The sequence below is a fragment of the Heterocephalus glaber genome, unplaced genomic scaffold, assembly GCF_053883595.1.
Source record: "Heterocephalus glaber isolate CG9 unplaced genomic scaffold, H.glaber_assembly_v1.0 deba00001472, whole genome shotgun sequence".
NCBI lineage: Eukaryota > Metazoa > Chordata > Mammalia > Rodentia > Bathyergidae > Heterocephalus > Heterocephalus glaber.
The window spans coordinates 46,667,385-46,683,657 of NW_028258315.1; the positions used below are offsets into that span (position 1 = coordinate 46,667,385).

General features: G+C 36.3%; 1 protein-coding gene and 1 long non-coding RNA gene across 4 annotated transcripts in view; both read right to left on the minus strand.

Moving 5' to 3' along the window:
- The window catches only part of Suclg2 (succinate-CoA ligase GDP-forming subunit beta), a 373,391-nt gene that overhangs the window by 181,481 nt on the left and 175,637 nt on the right, over nucleotides 1–16,273 (minus strand). The gene's annotated exons all lie outside the window — the stretch shown is intronic.
- Nucleotides 1–16,273, minus strand: part of LOC147826354 (uncharacterized) — a 45,133-nt gene that overhangs the window by 23,426 nt on the left and 5,434 nt on the right. Inside the window, exon 2 of the long non-coding RNA XR_015439493.1 lies at nucleotides 1–15,569. This exon is cut by the window's left edge and continues 23,426 nt beyond it. This is a non-coding gene — a long non-coding RNA (uncharacterized LOC147826354). The remainder of the gene's footprint in view (nucleotides 15,570–16,273) is intronic.

Sequence of the window (16,273 nt, forward strand, 5' to 3'; positions counted from 1 at the left end):
GGTACAATGTAAGCAAGTATGATAATGAAATGAACTGATCACAACCAGGAAACAATAGACAGTACTTAAGAAATATTACACGACCAGCCTTCCAGGATACAAAGATGTAACAAGCTTTACTGCTTAGAAAGGGAGGCAGCAGAATGTCTCCTTTCTAAGAGATGTTCCTAACTATCTTTTCCTGGAGGGAGAAATATTAAATCTAGTCCATGAGAACATTTAGAAACCAGTCAGGATTCTGACAAGCATGAATATTTAATTTGTTTTAAAGAATTGAGAAAAAGAACTTCCACAATGATACACATTCAAAAACCAAGACATTTGTTACTCATTAATGACCTCTGGCCTACAAAGTCATCTGTAAAATTTCTAAATGTTCTCCACAACTTTGTTTTTTTCTTCTTGCCTCTGCAGGATAACATAAGTACACTTAACTATGTAATAATTACCCTTATTACACAGGTTTTTACTCTATTAGGCAGTATCTTATACATAAAAATAGTAACTCTGATATATTTTTTCTTAAGAACTGAGGAATAAGAAGTCATTTAGTTTCTCACAATTTCTTCCCAAGTGCAAAGGACTGGTAAAAGCACACATCATATCTGCTGAAGCTTCAGAGAGTGACTGATAGGTAAAAGGACAAAAATACAGCTCCACTGCCTTCCTTGAGCATGGGGAAAAAATGAAATGGAAAGGCCCAAGATGATAGATTTTTCAAATAGGGTTTTAGAAAAAGGATAATGTCCTTGGAAATTCAACCTGCAGTTTTACCACAAATAAATTATAGGGTAGAATGTTCTTGATAGGGGTTATTTGAAAATTATAAAATGCTTACTCACTCAACAAATATCTATTCGATGAGTACCACATGAGCGTAAGATAATAACCAAGTTACTGGGAAAGAATAGTAGCTAATCATGTAATTTGGTAAGGGATTTTCAAGTCTCATGATGTTATTTAAAACTCAGAACAATGATGAAAAGTTGTTTCTATTACTATTCTCATTTTGCTGTCAAAGAAAAAAATGTCATAGACGAATATACTTACTGGCCAAAGTCACCATGTAAGAGGGGGCAGAGCTGAAATTCTAACCCAGGCTGACATATAAGCTGGCTCAGGTCCTTAACTACCTTACTAGATGATCTAACATTGAACTAAGTACTCTGAAAAATCTAAGATATGTCTTCAAGAACATTTATTGGGGGAAACAGATGAGAGTGGAAATAACTACAATATAGCCAATCAAGGGCTACAAATGAGTGAAATGAAAATATGCTGGTAATGACAGATTTCAGAAGACAGGGGTGAGGCAGGTATAGTTTAACCAAGAATGAAGTCAAAGACCCAACTGTGGCCTGGTCTTTTTATCTAAGACTTTACCCTGGAGTTATTTATTTATTTGTTCAAAAATATATTATCAGCATGTACTATGTGCCAATATAGTGTAGACATGGCCCATAATTTCATGAAGGTGACTGGCTATCAGCAGAGGTCTTCTTTCCAACCCCCACCCACCTCCTGGGGATCAAACTCAGCGTCTTGAATTGCATCCTTATCCCTTTTTATTTTTTATTTTGAGACACAGGGTCTTGCTATGCTGCCCACGCTGGGCTCAAACTTGCCAGGCCACTTACCCTGGCCACATCCCTCAAGCCAAATGCAACAGAAAGCGTGCTGCTGCTCTCTGAGTATGGCTTTGCAGATCTGAAATTGCCCACTCCCCCATCTGGGATGGTGGCAGGCTGCAAAGACAGGACACCACACTGACCTAGGAAAGAAGCTACAAAAGTGCTGCAAAAATGAAAACTCGGTGAAGATATAGCATATTACCAGCAGTGTCAGGATCAGAGGGATTTTCATTTCTGCTTCTTTGCTTTTGTGTATTTTCTACAATAAGCAAGAATTACTTGAGCAATAATTATTAAAAATTACAGTACTGGTATATTACTAAGATAGTATTCAAATGACATTTGGCCAGAGTACTCAGGGAAACTGGAAGCCCTCAGCCACACCGATGGATGGGGCCACTATGGGAAATAAATGTGCCACCACCGAATGAAAGCTATTATGCAACCCTTTCTTTTGTTTGTTTCTTTGTTTATTTTTTGAGACAAGGTCTCATTATGCAGTTCAGGCTGGCCTTGAGCTTACTATGTAGCCCAGGCTGGCCTTGAACTCTTGGTGATTTTCCTGCCTCAGCCTCCCAAGTACTGGGATTATAGACGTACACCACCACGCTCAGCTTCATTATGGTAAGGTCTAAAAAATTTCAATGTACAAATTTTACTATTGACTTATATGTTTAAAAAATAATTTTTAAAAAGATCATGTTTCCATTTTTGCTGGATTTGAGCAACCACAAAGTGTCTTCTTTAACTCCAAATTCAAAAGTCTGAGAGCCACAAATTTATTATAAGATATATTAGATTTTCATCATGTGACTTCCATATTTTATCACAAATTACGTTACTGGGTTGTCTTCTAATGAACTATCCTTTTAGATAATAATTTCTTTCTACCCAGCTGTCACTATTATACTCAGATTTATCGCACTATACACCAATCCTCTTAAGATTTCTGCAAATGTCCAAGTATCTATTTGTTAATAGTTTTTACTTAACATTTGGGATAATTTTGCAAAATGCTCTGTTCAGGGAATCAAAGAAACCAACTAACTTCAATTAACTAAATGGTCACCAGAAGACCATTTTGGTGGGGGGTGTAAATTCTTCCAACTTATAGGTTCATGGCTAAAAGGGGAACATTTAAGATAATTCTATGTCTCCAAAGAGGAAAACAAAGATAACATATTTTCACTTCTACTTATGAGCATATGCTACACAGAGTACCAAAGATAATTACACTATGGTAACAGGAAGCCAGTCATGGAAAAATGACTAACAACACAAGGATATAATCCATATAATAGCATGTAAAATGGCTACTAAAATTCTTGGTGCAGAAAAATATTTAATGATTTTGATATATTGCTAAATGGAAAAAACAGTAGAATCCGAATTTTAACACAAAATACATATGTGTTTAAACAGAACTAAGAAGAAAACACTGGAAGCAGAGATCAAATTTTAATAATTATATCTGAATTAAGGAATTATAAGTGATTTTATTTTATTCAGTGTGCTTTTCTGTATTCCAAATCCTCTATAATGATACTATATTAAATTACTGAACTGAATTCTTTAGGAAATAAAACAAATAACATAAATAATTCTGAAATTTGTGATTTTCAAAAAAAAGAATTAATAGAAATCAATTTGTAATCCCCAAAACAATGAATGTTAAGATGCTTTATAGATTGCTTTTTAAAAAATAATGCCTTCTGTACCAAGCTCCAAGGCAATCATTGAGAGTCTTTTAACTTCACAGTGTAAAGTCTATAAGAACTGAAATTGCACACTGTGTTTTAGGATGAGTTTTAAGTGCTGACCCAGCTTCATTTAAAACAAGACTCTGATTGGGAGAGACATGGACTGCTGTGCACAGATAATTTTTAAGTATCACCATCGCCAGTCTTGCCCTCCTCAAGGCTTACCAAGCACAGTGATAAAGATGTGAATTTGAAATGTTTAATTGAAATCATTTGCCCTAAGTAAATGCAGCAAACATTTATCAGCCACAACTACCTCTGGAAGTCTCTTGTCTAAGCCTGGCCTTCAAAGAGGGCACTGATGGAGTCCTCGGTAATGGAAAATGGGCACATAGTCAGCATCAACTTCCTATGGTCAATGAGTTCTTGCAACACCCTTCCCATAGAAGTGTGTCAGACTTAGGAAAAGTACAGATTAAATCTTCCAGAATTTATATTTCTACATAATGAAGCGTTGAATGGTACTGTTAAAAAGCCCCCAAATGAAGCTTATTTTCTAAATTCTTCCTGGTCTGATTTCTCAGACTTCTGTAGTGATACCAAGTAGCTGACAGAGATGAGACAAGACTTGGTTTGACTGGTGACTATGAAGGACTTGGCCCCCATTCAGGAGACCACGCCAAGTCTTCCTATATTTGTTCAAATTTAACTTGCCTTATGAAACTGATTTCTTTCATATTTAGAAGGTCTTACACAATTCTAAAATACTGCTGCATATAAAGTTTTAAAATAGTTTTTAAAAGACGCTTCACTTAAAATTAGATTTAAACACATACTTTACTGGCTGAATGCGGCCTTTCTTTAATGTATCTTCGTGAAAGTTTATTTTGTTTGAATTTTGTTTTGTGTTTAATGCCATACATGTGTCCAGGTCATTTGTAATTCTTATGCGTCTTTTCTACTCCAGAGAATTCTTCCCATAGATAAGCCATATTCCAGATTTACAAAGAAGAGACACAGGGTATGGCTTATGAGTTCACTGCTTTCTAGCAATGAACACAATAGTCTCCCAAACCCAAACATAACCAGCCTCCCTCTGCCTTTCCCACCTTCCAAACAGCTCACTCATGACACCAATAAGACTTGGCTTGCTGGCTCCAAGCCTCATTTCCTGCTCTGAAAAGATGAGAGGAAAAAACAGATATTGGCCAGCAATGAATAAAAGGCCAATATTAAAATCTCATGATCACACCTCTTATATTAGTACCCCATAAGTAAATGGTATATGAGAGGAACAGAATGTAACAAAAGTCACCCAGCATACTACTCTCAGCTCCCAAGTCACAAGCTAGCAAGTCCTTATGTGGTAAGAGGATTTAGTTAATTCTACTATGTATTAGCAAAACAGGAAGAGTGAAAATGATATAAACCCTAACTAAAATAAGACATTAAGGACTCACCAATGAAAAAGGTTTTTTTAAATTTTTCCTCCTCTAAGAATACTGAATACTTTCCTCTTATTGCAACAAGCTCCTGGAGTTTCTCCTCCAGGAATAATGTGTAGAGGTGTGCTGGTTAGAACTTCGATTCAAGGTGAATGTGCCACAATCCAGAGGGTGCACCCCAACAAACAGGTCAGGGTGACAGCCTCTGAGGACAAGCAGGAGCTACACAATTCTACTCTTTTTTTTTGTTTGGTACCGGGGATCAAACTCAGGAACTTGCGCTTGCGAGGCAGGCGGCTGAACCACTGAGCTAAATCTCCAGCCCTGGAGCTACACAATTCTAAGGACCCTGAAACTAGCCCACCCACTGCAATTTGTCCTATTGCATATTTTCAATGAAAAGATATACCTGTAGTCCTAAACCTTTAAGTCACATGATTTGCTGACTATGAAGTACTGAGGTTCTGCCACCAACTATGATAAAATGACTTTGACATACATCTTTGCCAAGGACCTCTCCCCTCCCTCTATTTCATAATCAATTTTTTTCTTTTGAAAATCTATAGTTATAAACCTAAAATACAGCCTGGAACAATAACTTCAATGTGTCACAATAGAGAAATAATCTCTTAAAAACAACTTGAATATTCTCTTTCTCCTTGTCTATCTGCTTAAGAAAATTTCAACAGCACTCAATTGATGTGTATCTAATTTATAAATATAATTTTAACAATTTTATATGTTGACTCTGAGAAGTCAAGAGTCTAGCTCACATTCACAGAAGACAGAGACCAGATCTGCCTCACGATGTCCTAATTGCACACCTCCCAAGCTAGGCTACTCATTAAGCTGAGACATCATCAACACGTCCATGGACCACAACAAGGGAAGTTACCACAGTGAAAACTAAAAGTGAAGGATATTTTCAACCAGAGGTATTTATGATTCCATACTTAGCAAAACCAGAGATAGTTGATTCCATCTTGGATTTGAGTTTTATGAAAATCTATGAGCATTTTCTTATCATTTGTTACCTTGAGATTCAGAATAACTACTTGTAATGTCCCCCAAATAGATGTTACAATTCTGAAACCTACAGATACATGCACGTCCTCCTTGTGCTGTGTGCTTACATTTTGGGGACACTGCCTAGTACAGATGGTTCCTGCTTTGCTCATGACATCCCACTCCCACATCCCAGAATGGTAGAAATACGGCACAGATTAATTAAGTTGTTGAATAAAAGAAATTAACTATAGCAAAGTAAAAGAATAAAATGAAAATAATATCAACTGACACTTATATAGGTACTATAATGCCAGGAACTATCATAAAGGTTCCGCAAATATTAACTTACTTATTAATCAACACAAACTTTATTGTAAGAACTGTTACCATCGCAATTTTACAAGTGAAGAAACTGAGGCACAAACAGATTAACTAAGCTGTCCAAGGCCAAGGAGTTAAAACCTAGGCAGCCCAGCCTGAGAGATTCTTTTCTTATTAACTCGATTATATATACAGTGCCAAGACTGTAGGAGAGGCCACTTAACTACCCCCTTGATATAAATGTCCACAACACTTCTTTTCCTGAAAACAGCCACCACTTCCACTGCTGTCATGGAGGGACTATAAAGTACAGAACACTGCTGAGAACATTATGTGTTACTTCATTGAATACTTTAAGTTGTTAACGTTATTTAGCAGATCAAATAAATGAGGTACAGAGAGGTTATTCAATTTGTCTAAGATCATATGGCCAGGAACTGGCTTAGTGAGAATTCAACTAACCTCTGAATACATGCAATGATTTCCTGGCCCTCCCCATACTTTCATTAGTATGTTATTTAGTTTCATCTCTTATACCAAAGTCACATGACATATTTATGTGACTCCAACTACATAGACACAGAGACAATAAGTAAGAAAGAGCCAAATTTAAGGAGTAAAATAGAGTGGGTGACCCATGTCCTGTCAAAGTGCAGAAACTCGTGAGAGTAGTGGAAAGGGATGGGCTCTACATACCCATGAGAAGGTAGCAGCTCACCACACTACTGAAACTTCAATTGATCAATACCTTAAGGAATTTTCAAAGCTAATATTGGTTATAAAAATATTTTGCTTTATGAAACTATGTTTTGAGCTCCACTACTCCACTGTGCAGGTGGCTACTGTGAACTAGCAAAGAACAGGGATTACAAGCAGGAATGAAAGGCAGGTCACAGCCTGGTTCTTCTTTGGTCCACTGCAGAGAGACATGAACACATGAAACAATGCTGAAAGTGGAAAAAACAGCACTGAGGTCTCATTTTGATACTGAACACAGGAAAGAAAAGCTAAGCATTTACACAAAAGGTGACAAGAACATATTTGTCTAGCAACTAGAGAATGTTTCATGTCAATTTTTTAGAACAACCTATAAGAGAAGTGTGGCTACAAATACCATCAAGGTAAAGAAACATTAAATTGTTAAAAAAAAAAAAAGTGATTTTTTGTATTCCTACCACTTACCAAAGGAAAACTGAGCAGACTTTATGTCACAGTGCTATGAATCAATTTTCCTGACCAAACATAAAAGTTGATTCAATATCTCCATCTTAAAACTCTCTATTATCATGACATTTCTTATACACTAAAAGACCTGATCATTTCCCTTTCCCTAAATATCACGAAGAAGTCAGATAACAAGTGAAGGTTGTACTCTGTAAGAAGAAGAGATTAGAGAGTAAATCACAGCAAAACACTTACAAATCAAGAGGGAAGAAGAAAAGCACTGGGAGAGATTAATGCACAAAGAACAATAAAAATAAAGAAATCTCTTGTGAAAAGAAGCAGTTGATGTTAACTTAATGGAGACAAAAATGAATTAGATCTACTTCAGTGACTGAGCTCAAGATGAGATAATTTTATAAAGTTTATAGAAAGTCACTTGAAAATTACACAACTTGTTGTTGCAGTCTACCTTCAGAGACAAGGAAAATAGAAGTTCTCCCTGAGGGAGCTGATCAAAAAATGCCTTTATAAACCCAATTGATGATTAACTAGAATATTATCCTTAGTTCTCATTTGGGCAGAAAAGTCACTTGAGAACTGATAATGTCTGTTGAGTTTCAGGGAAAGATTCTGACACAGAAACAGGTGAAAATGAAAATTTTAAAATACAGAGGGGTATTGGGAGTATATAAGGAATGGAAATGTGTTAAAAGAGTTGAGCCCTGAGCACAAGGTAGTGCAAGGAGAGCACAGGTGGCGCCAATTGTTTGGCAAGAACGGGACTCACTAGTGCATTCAGCAGCTGTTGCTGGACCAACAGTTACAGAAAGTGAACTCTGACTTAAGTGGAGGAAGAATGAGTTGGCTTACATTTGGGAGGGAGCTGAAACACCTCATCTTCCTTCTCAAATCTAAGCAAGTGTAAGAGTCACCTGGAGGACCTGAGGATGAGCATAACAGGATTCCAGGCAATGCTGCTGAATCAGCCACACTTCTGGGACCCCATGTGTCACATGAAAGCTGGGTTGTAGGAGCTGAGATCCCTGACAAGCGAGGCTACATTATGCAGCTTTGCTGCTGGATCTCACACAGGCTTTCCCAAGGTGTTTGGGAATACAGCCTCCTGGGGCACATTGTCCATAGATGATCCTTTCCAAGGGGAACCTCTGTAGAGTCTGACAGGCTTCTGACAGAAGACCAGCCTTAGTGTGGGGGAGTGCCCAAGGGGGCATGTATAGAAAGATGATGTCAAGTTTGATGTCCTCACAGAGACAGCAGGAAATGGGAAGAGCACTTAAAAAGAGACAAGAGAAGGAGTCAGGAGAAAGCCTAATGGGCAAAGAACAACAGGAAAGATGATTATCACAGGCCATAATAAAGTTCATTTCAGCATGAAGATGTTTAATCAGATTCACTTATAACACTGTCCCTTACAAGCGTATCACTTGTCTATGCTCACAGAGGAGGGCTTCTCACATAATTCGTGAAGGATCAATTTTTTAAACATTCCCTAATAGTCACTAACTGATACTCATAAAATATAGTAATATGTATTATTAAAAACTTGATCTTCCATTTGTATAGCATGGTAATGGCAATTTACAATAAAAGTCTCTAAATGCTTATCTTCAGTCTCTGTACTTATCATAAATCTAAAACAAACTACTCATGGACTGGCAGTGGGTAACACATTGGCATCAGTCAATACCACACTTTGGGCACTACTACTCTAGATGATGGTGGGGAAAGGAGATCTCAGTCACATATGCTCAATTCACAAGAAAATTAGTGAACAAATCTATGTTCCAAGGAAACTCTACTTACAAAAACAGGCAAATTTGGCTGCAGAATATAATTTGCCTACATGGCCAGAGACCAAGGTTTCACAAACTCTTACATGTGTAGGAAACACCTGAGGTTCTTGAGAAAACTCTCAGAATCTGCAGTTTCTAGAGAAATTTGCATTCCTCTCAAGCTGAGATGAACACGAACTGTCCCATAGCTCACATTTTGAGTAATAAGGCTCCACAGATGATTCTTGTGAACACAGACCTTAGCACTCACCCTTGAGTATAAAAGATACTTTGATCTTTACTGAGCTTTAAACAGATTGAAGAGTAGACCACACCTGGCTTCCTCAATTATAAAGAGATGAATACAATAAAAGTGAATGAATGAATGAGGATAGCTCTGCTAGAACTGACAACATTAAATACTGGATGATTCAATGCTTTCTTGGTTAGCCTAGACTTGACAAACAGTTGGCGATCCCGAAATATTTGCTGACTGCTGGCTGGATACAGCACCAAGTTGTGTCAACTAGAGCATACAAAGCAAATCTAGGATGATGGTGGGGCATTAATTTCTGTCCCCAGTATTATGCACCATTTGATAAATGGTGCAACTGTCAATGGGTAGCCCTCTTAAGATTGTACCTGTATGGAAGAACTGAATCACAGAATGTGTTCCTTCAGTATGAGCTTTTCTTCATGTTTCTTTACTTCTATATTTTTTAGTTATCATATTTTTATTCTTCTCATCTGAATATAAAATACCTATTTTCTTTAGAATTTGGCTACCAAGGGTGGCATTTGAATAAACTATCTGGTGGTTTGGCTTAATGGAGAATTAGCTCCACTTCTAAAACCTGATCATAAGTCATAAAACACAGACAAATATCAGAAATCATAACCTAAGTACACTATACAGTGGGCATTTCTTCTCCTACCTGCTACCTAAATTCCAACAGTCTTGGGTCATAATGACATACTAAATTTTCTAAGTCACTTTCTTCTCTGAGAGAAATGCACTGCTTAAGATGAACAAGCAAGCAAAATCTAGAATGTCAAGGGTTAAAGCTCCAAGAGGATTATCTATTCACTGTTTATGATCCTAAGACCTCTGAGTATTAGAGCAGATACCTAAATGTTTGCTCAAAAAGACTTTACTGAGTTCTAATTGCAAAAAAGGGATGTGTCAAGAATGCTTACAGACAACGATTAATGAAAGAACAGATAAGCTGAAGAAAAATAATTAACTTGGATTTGTGCCAGCTGGCCCTTGGGAATGCTAATATGTATGTTGGATGTGCTCCATTTCATAAGACCTCAAAGGTGGTAAAAGAGCATCCTCAGGAGAGGGTGCTGGATATGCAGATAAAATATCCAGGAATGCTCAGAAAGGTCCTCTAATTGCAAGAGAGATGCCATCCAAATTAGGGTAAAGTTGCAGCATCAACTATTCAAATAGACAAACCTTTTTTCTTTATCTCTAAAAGTCTGTTAAGAAGTAAGCCATAATGCCATATTGCTTAGGAGAATCTGGCAAAGAAACAGTAAAATAAAGACAAGGGAAAGGAGGGAAGCTCCCAATGGGAGTAAATGCTGGGGAGACTGTCTCAAGGCTGGTATTCATGTCATGACCACAAACTTCAAGTTCAAATCATGTAACAGCTGTGACACTTCTGCAAGGTAAACTATCAGGAGTCTGCTTGAACAAATCTCTCAGAGATAACAAACTTCATGCATCCTCAAGCCCCCTTTCATTTTTATTTTTCAACCTAGCAAGTACAGTATTACCACTTAATACCCAGCATTATCTATTTGTTTCACATTATATATTTGTTTATTCATTAGCTTACTCATTATGGCCTATCTTCCCCCTCTGAAATGGGGGCCCCAGAAGAAAAGGACTCTATTTCATTCATGGGTTTATCCTTGGTGCCTAACAGAGTGTTCAGCATAAATGGATAGTTCACATATTCCTGCTGGGCTGATGATTCTGAATGGCTTTGTGCAGTTCAGTTATTCTGTGGTCTGGAGGACTCCTCTTGATTTCCAACATTCTGGGGACCCCCGTTACCCTTATAAAGTCAGTCTTAATGTGAGCTGAACCTTGACCTCATGGTTGACAACTGATTTGTTCCTATGACTCAGTTCCTGCCTTAATTACTTGCCTAGTATTTGAGTCTCCTTAGAACTAAGCTTCTGCATGCAATGAGCTTGGCCCCTGCACCCAGCCAGATGATGAGGGTATACTTTTTTTTTAGGCTACTTGTCAAGAGAATTCCTTAAAGGCTGTTTGGGAATTTCTTCCTATGCTATTGGCTCTTGTTAACTTATCTGCCAACATGCTGCTTTCAGGTAAGGCCCCTTTTACTATACAATTCTCCCTATATAACTATAATTTGCACATACTGCCTCTGCCTGGTAAATAGGACCTCATCTTACCTTTGTTAAAAACATCCTTTCCTCCTTTGCTTGCTTGCTTGACCTTGAAAGGAAAGGCTAGTTCTAGACTATGCTCCCTACCAAGCTGTCCCATTACATTACAGAGTCTTGCCAGACTCATATTACTGGCTTCCAGCCTGGGAATGGAATTGTTTCAGCAGGAAGACTTATTAACTTAGGATGCCTTTCCTCCTGGCTGAGAATATCCAGCTAGATGACTAATGTGGCCATAAAGAAATATGGACTGACAATACAAATTGTTTTGAAAAAACATTTTAAGGAGGCATAAGACACAAGGAAGTATACAACAAGAGTAGAATAAACCAAAAGATGAGCGAGGTGGGAAAAAGTTAAGAAAGAACTATACCTTAAGTTATTTTTAAAGAATATAGAATAAATTAAAAGTCTACTGATAAGGCTTCAAGAAGAATTTAAGAAGGGGCAAAGAAAGTAATATTTCTAAACAAATTTACAGAATTTGGAAAGTGAGGAAATACAAGAGATAATTAAGCTGTGAGTACTATAAATTGTAAACATCACATGGAAAAGAAAAGGGAGATCAGCACAGATTATTACTAAAGTGACACTGATGAGGGTTACAGACATTAAAGTGACACATTTTAGAAGTTCACATGGAATGTCTTGCTGCTTTACAAAGAGAATGTTTGGTGAGAATTCATATAAAAACTGTTTTTATGAGACCCTTTAGTAAAACAAATTTATTTCAGAATCCTAGCAAAAGAAAGCATGGAAAAATAAAGGTTTCTTTTCCTACCTACAGCAAGTCTCACTCTTGACTCTCTCTTCACCCCTCTGAACTGAACTGATAACTGAACAATCAGGGAGGAGCATTAGGCCGTGTTATGGTTTGCATCTAAATGTTCTCCAAATTTCTCACGTATTCACAGGTAGGGCTTTTGGAAGGTGATTGGATCTTGGGGGCTCTATACTTTTCAGTGGATTAATCCACTGATAAGTTCATAGTTAAATATGCTGTTAGGAGGTGGGGCCCTATTGGAAGAGGTAAGTCACTGGGGATGTGTCTCACTCTGGCTCTTCCCTGTCTTTCTCTTTTCTGGTTATCATAGGTTGAGCAGCTTTCCTTCTCCAGGCCTTTCTCCCATGCCATTTCTGCCTTGGGGCCAGCTGACCATGAACGGAACCCTCTGAAACTGAGTTAAAATTAACCTCTTTCTTAGTTTGTGAGTGTCAGATATTTTGTTGCAAAGATGAAAAAATCTAACAAGAGCCACCTCTGAAATTCTTAGGTAGTTCAACATCTAGGCAATTCTGAGTGGTTATTATCATACATTAATGAACAATTCACTATAAATCCTGATATAATTAAAACAAACCCAAATAAATAGGCCATTGAGGGACATGTATAAAATATTCAAGAAGTATCTAGCTTTGTCCTAGATTATAATGCTTTTTATTATTGTTACTGAAATAGTCTGTATGTACCACAATGCTTTTCATACTTGTTACTACTGTATTTGATGGTTAACTGTACTGTACTCTGCTGTAAGAAATTTTAGCTGTCAGTTTTCTTTAAATAACATTTTAAATAACATGGTGCCTTTCAGCTGGCTGGTATTTAATACTGCTAAAAACAATGATGGTCACAGAGGTCAATCAATAATAATATTGGGAATATGTTTATCATGTAATAATAGATAATCCTGAAAGAAAATCCCAACAAAATTATAATAGTGGTTATATTATGGGAATAAAATCAGAAATTTTTTTATCTCATACGTTTAGTAGGAACTGTAAATCTATAAAAGACAATGACCTTTAAATACACACACACACACACACACACACACACACACATATATAAAAGTATGAAATAAAGGGATGAAAATTTTTAAGAAAATAATTCTTAACTGAAAAGTAAAAAGCTAAGTAAAATTTCCTCAAACTTCACTCAATCCAAAGGTATGAGGAGAAGATGTCTAAAAGCATTATGGACACATTTTGCATTCAGGCTCAGAGTTCCTATCTTTTCATAAAAAGAAAAAATGGAGTCTCTATATCATAACATCTCTGAAGGCTACAATACTTATCCAAAACACTGTACAGGCAATTCTCATTATCCACAGTACATATGATCTACAAATGCTCATTTAGTGAATAATGAATCATTGCTCTTAGGTGAAATACAGGGCCAGGTTCCTCTGAGCTTCTAGTCACAACTTGTTTGTCAACTCATCATTTCATGACCTTGTTTTATGTGTTTCTGTTTAAGCATACCTTAATACATTTTGTTAACTCATTGACATTGAGCTCAAAACCAACAGCAGTAGAACTCTTGCCTGAAAAAAAGCTTACCCAACACTTGTATTTTCTCAGTAAAGCACCATCATGGCATTCTTCTGCTTAGAAACACTAGACTGCACTTCGACACTATGCTTGTATGCCAACAATAAAATCACACATACCCATGAAAAGACAAAAATGTGTAAAATAAGGCACTATAGAGACTATGAAAAAGGATATTTGTTTACTCTAACAAAGCAGAACAAGAAGGTAGAGAATTGCCTTGTTGATCTCTGCTGGGAATGTGTGCCTAGGTAGAATTTTTCACCACTCCTTGCACTTCTTTGAATGGCCTTAACAGTGCTATGGAGTTATAAATAATTTTGGAGTTACAAATAAATTTTACTACACAGACTACTTTCTAAACATGGAACCAGTGAATAATGAGGATTAACTGTACTAAGAACACTAGGAGAAAAACATTAATGTTACCTTACTATGAAATTTCTTCAATACTTCTAAAAACATTCCTTGGAAATAACAAATAATCTTATTACTAACTAGAGGAACATGCCATTTCAAATCACAATATTCATCATGCCTTAAATCAGATTTAGAGAAATGTTCCTTTAGTGGAAAGACTTGGGAAGAATACCATCTTCTGTCTTGAGATTCTAAAACAGTATGCTGGTTCATTAAAAAAAATTAAATTAAATTACTAAAGGTTTCATAAGAAACTGAAAATAATTATAAAAATAATGTGCATGAAGTATCTCAATATATGCTACATAAAATAGTATTTTAGGTACATATAATCTATTATGAGACATCAAATATTTGCCTAAAAGGTGAGAAATAGAATGAAAAAGGAGTGACATATATAAAAATGGCCTATTCCTTCAAACCTGCACCCTTGTATTAAAAATCATATGAAAAGGAATGACATAACAATGAACTCTTGCTCAGAAATGGACCAAACACATGAATAGACAGGTCATAACAGAAGCAATAAAAATGCAGAATAAAAGAAAAATAATCACTTTGGCAAAGAATAACAGTAATGATGGCCAATACTAATGATGGAAAGTGGACACTCTTCTTATTGGTGACAACCCTCTACAGTCCTCAACTAGCACTGAGATAATTAAGAAGTAAGTATGGAAACCTTAAAATCTCATGTACTTTGTAACTCCTGTCTTTCTAGGACTTTATCTAAAATGAGTAATCTAAACTGATCTAAGTGATAAGTAAAAGGAGCTTTGAAAAGTAACAAAACAAACTAAGTTAAATTGTATAACCACACAAGCTACTAAAAATGTTGGAGAGAGCAGTACAAGAACAGAAAAAAACAAACAATGAAAAAACACTGTATAATATATGATACTAGTTCTCTCAAAATTATGTATTCATTTTTCAAAAGATATATATGTAATCTGATCCACTTTTATATACTTTTCTACATTTCTATTCTCATTTAATAATTGTAGAAAAGGGGATATTGCTTATAAAATATTCTAAAACAAAGAAAAATGACTAGCAAATCACTGAATCAAGCCAATTTCTTAGCCGAGCCATATGTACATGTTGTTCATTTCAGAACAAGACAATCTTTCCTAATTCCTAATTCCCTGGCAGTGACCGAAGCATGTTGCACAGTTATCTTCAGCCTCTGAATCCTTGAGGGCTCATCCCAATGGACCACAACTAACCTTCACGGCATAGTAGACAATCAGAGACTTTCAGATTCATTTGTGTGTCTGAAACACAAGTTTCTAGCCTTATCCTTTGGGATAATTTTCAAAATAATACCTGAAAAATAAGAACAGTGATATTTTCAGATGTCTTGGGATTATGTTATCCAAGACTCAGAATTCCTGAGATTATTCCTGGCCATGATTTGATTGTCTTGCTAGAAAATGCTCTATTTTCTTTCTTTTTTTTTTTAATGCTCTATTTTCTAAAGGCTGCATTCAACCATTTTTTTTTCTCAATTCAATAACACTTTAAAAACTCCAAACCTTAGCCTTTCTATTAATGATGTATTTCCATTCCATTTGACAGTATAATTTGATTAGTGGGGCATTTCTCTTTAATAGTCTAGAAAGGCTTTTACATATATGATTCATAATCAATTACTGAGCAGGTGGGACTAATGACAAAGTCTGTCAAATTCTTTAAATCACTTATGATGAAACAAAATAAGGCTCATTAAGATCTGAATTTTGTGAAGCAGAGTAGAGAGCACAACCTTATTCTTGATTGTTTCTGAAAGTATGTCAGCAAGGAGCATGAAAATAGATTTAGAGTGTTCCATTAGGGATGTTTTGAAAATGCAGTAGCTATCAGACACACCAATTGTGTGTGAGACAGGAACCGAATGCTAGGACTTAGCTATTATTGAGAAGTATTGGCAGGTAATATGGAACAAGCATGAGGTGGGCATGGAGAGGTAGCCATTCTTGGAAATTTTAATCAACTGGACATCTGGAAAAGAAATACAAAATCTATACTTA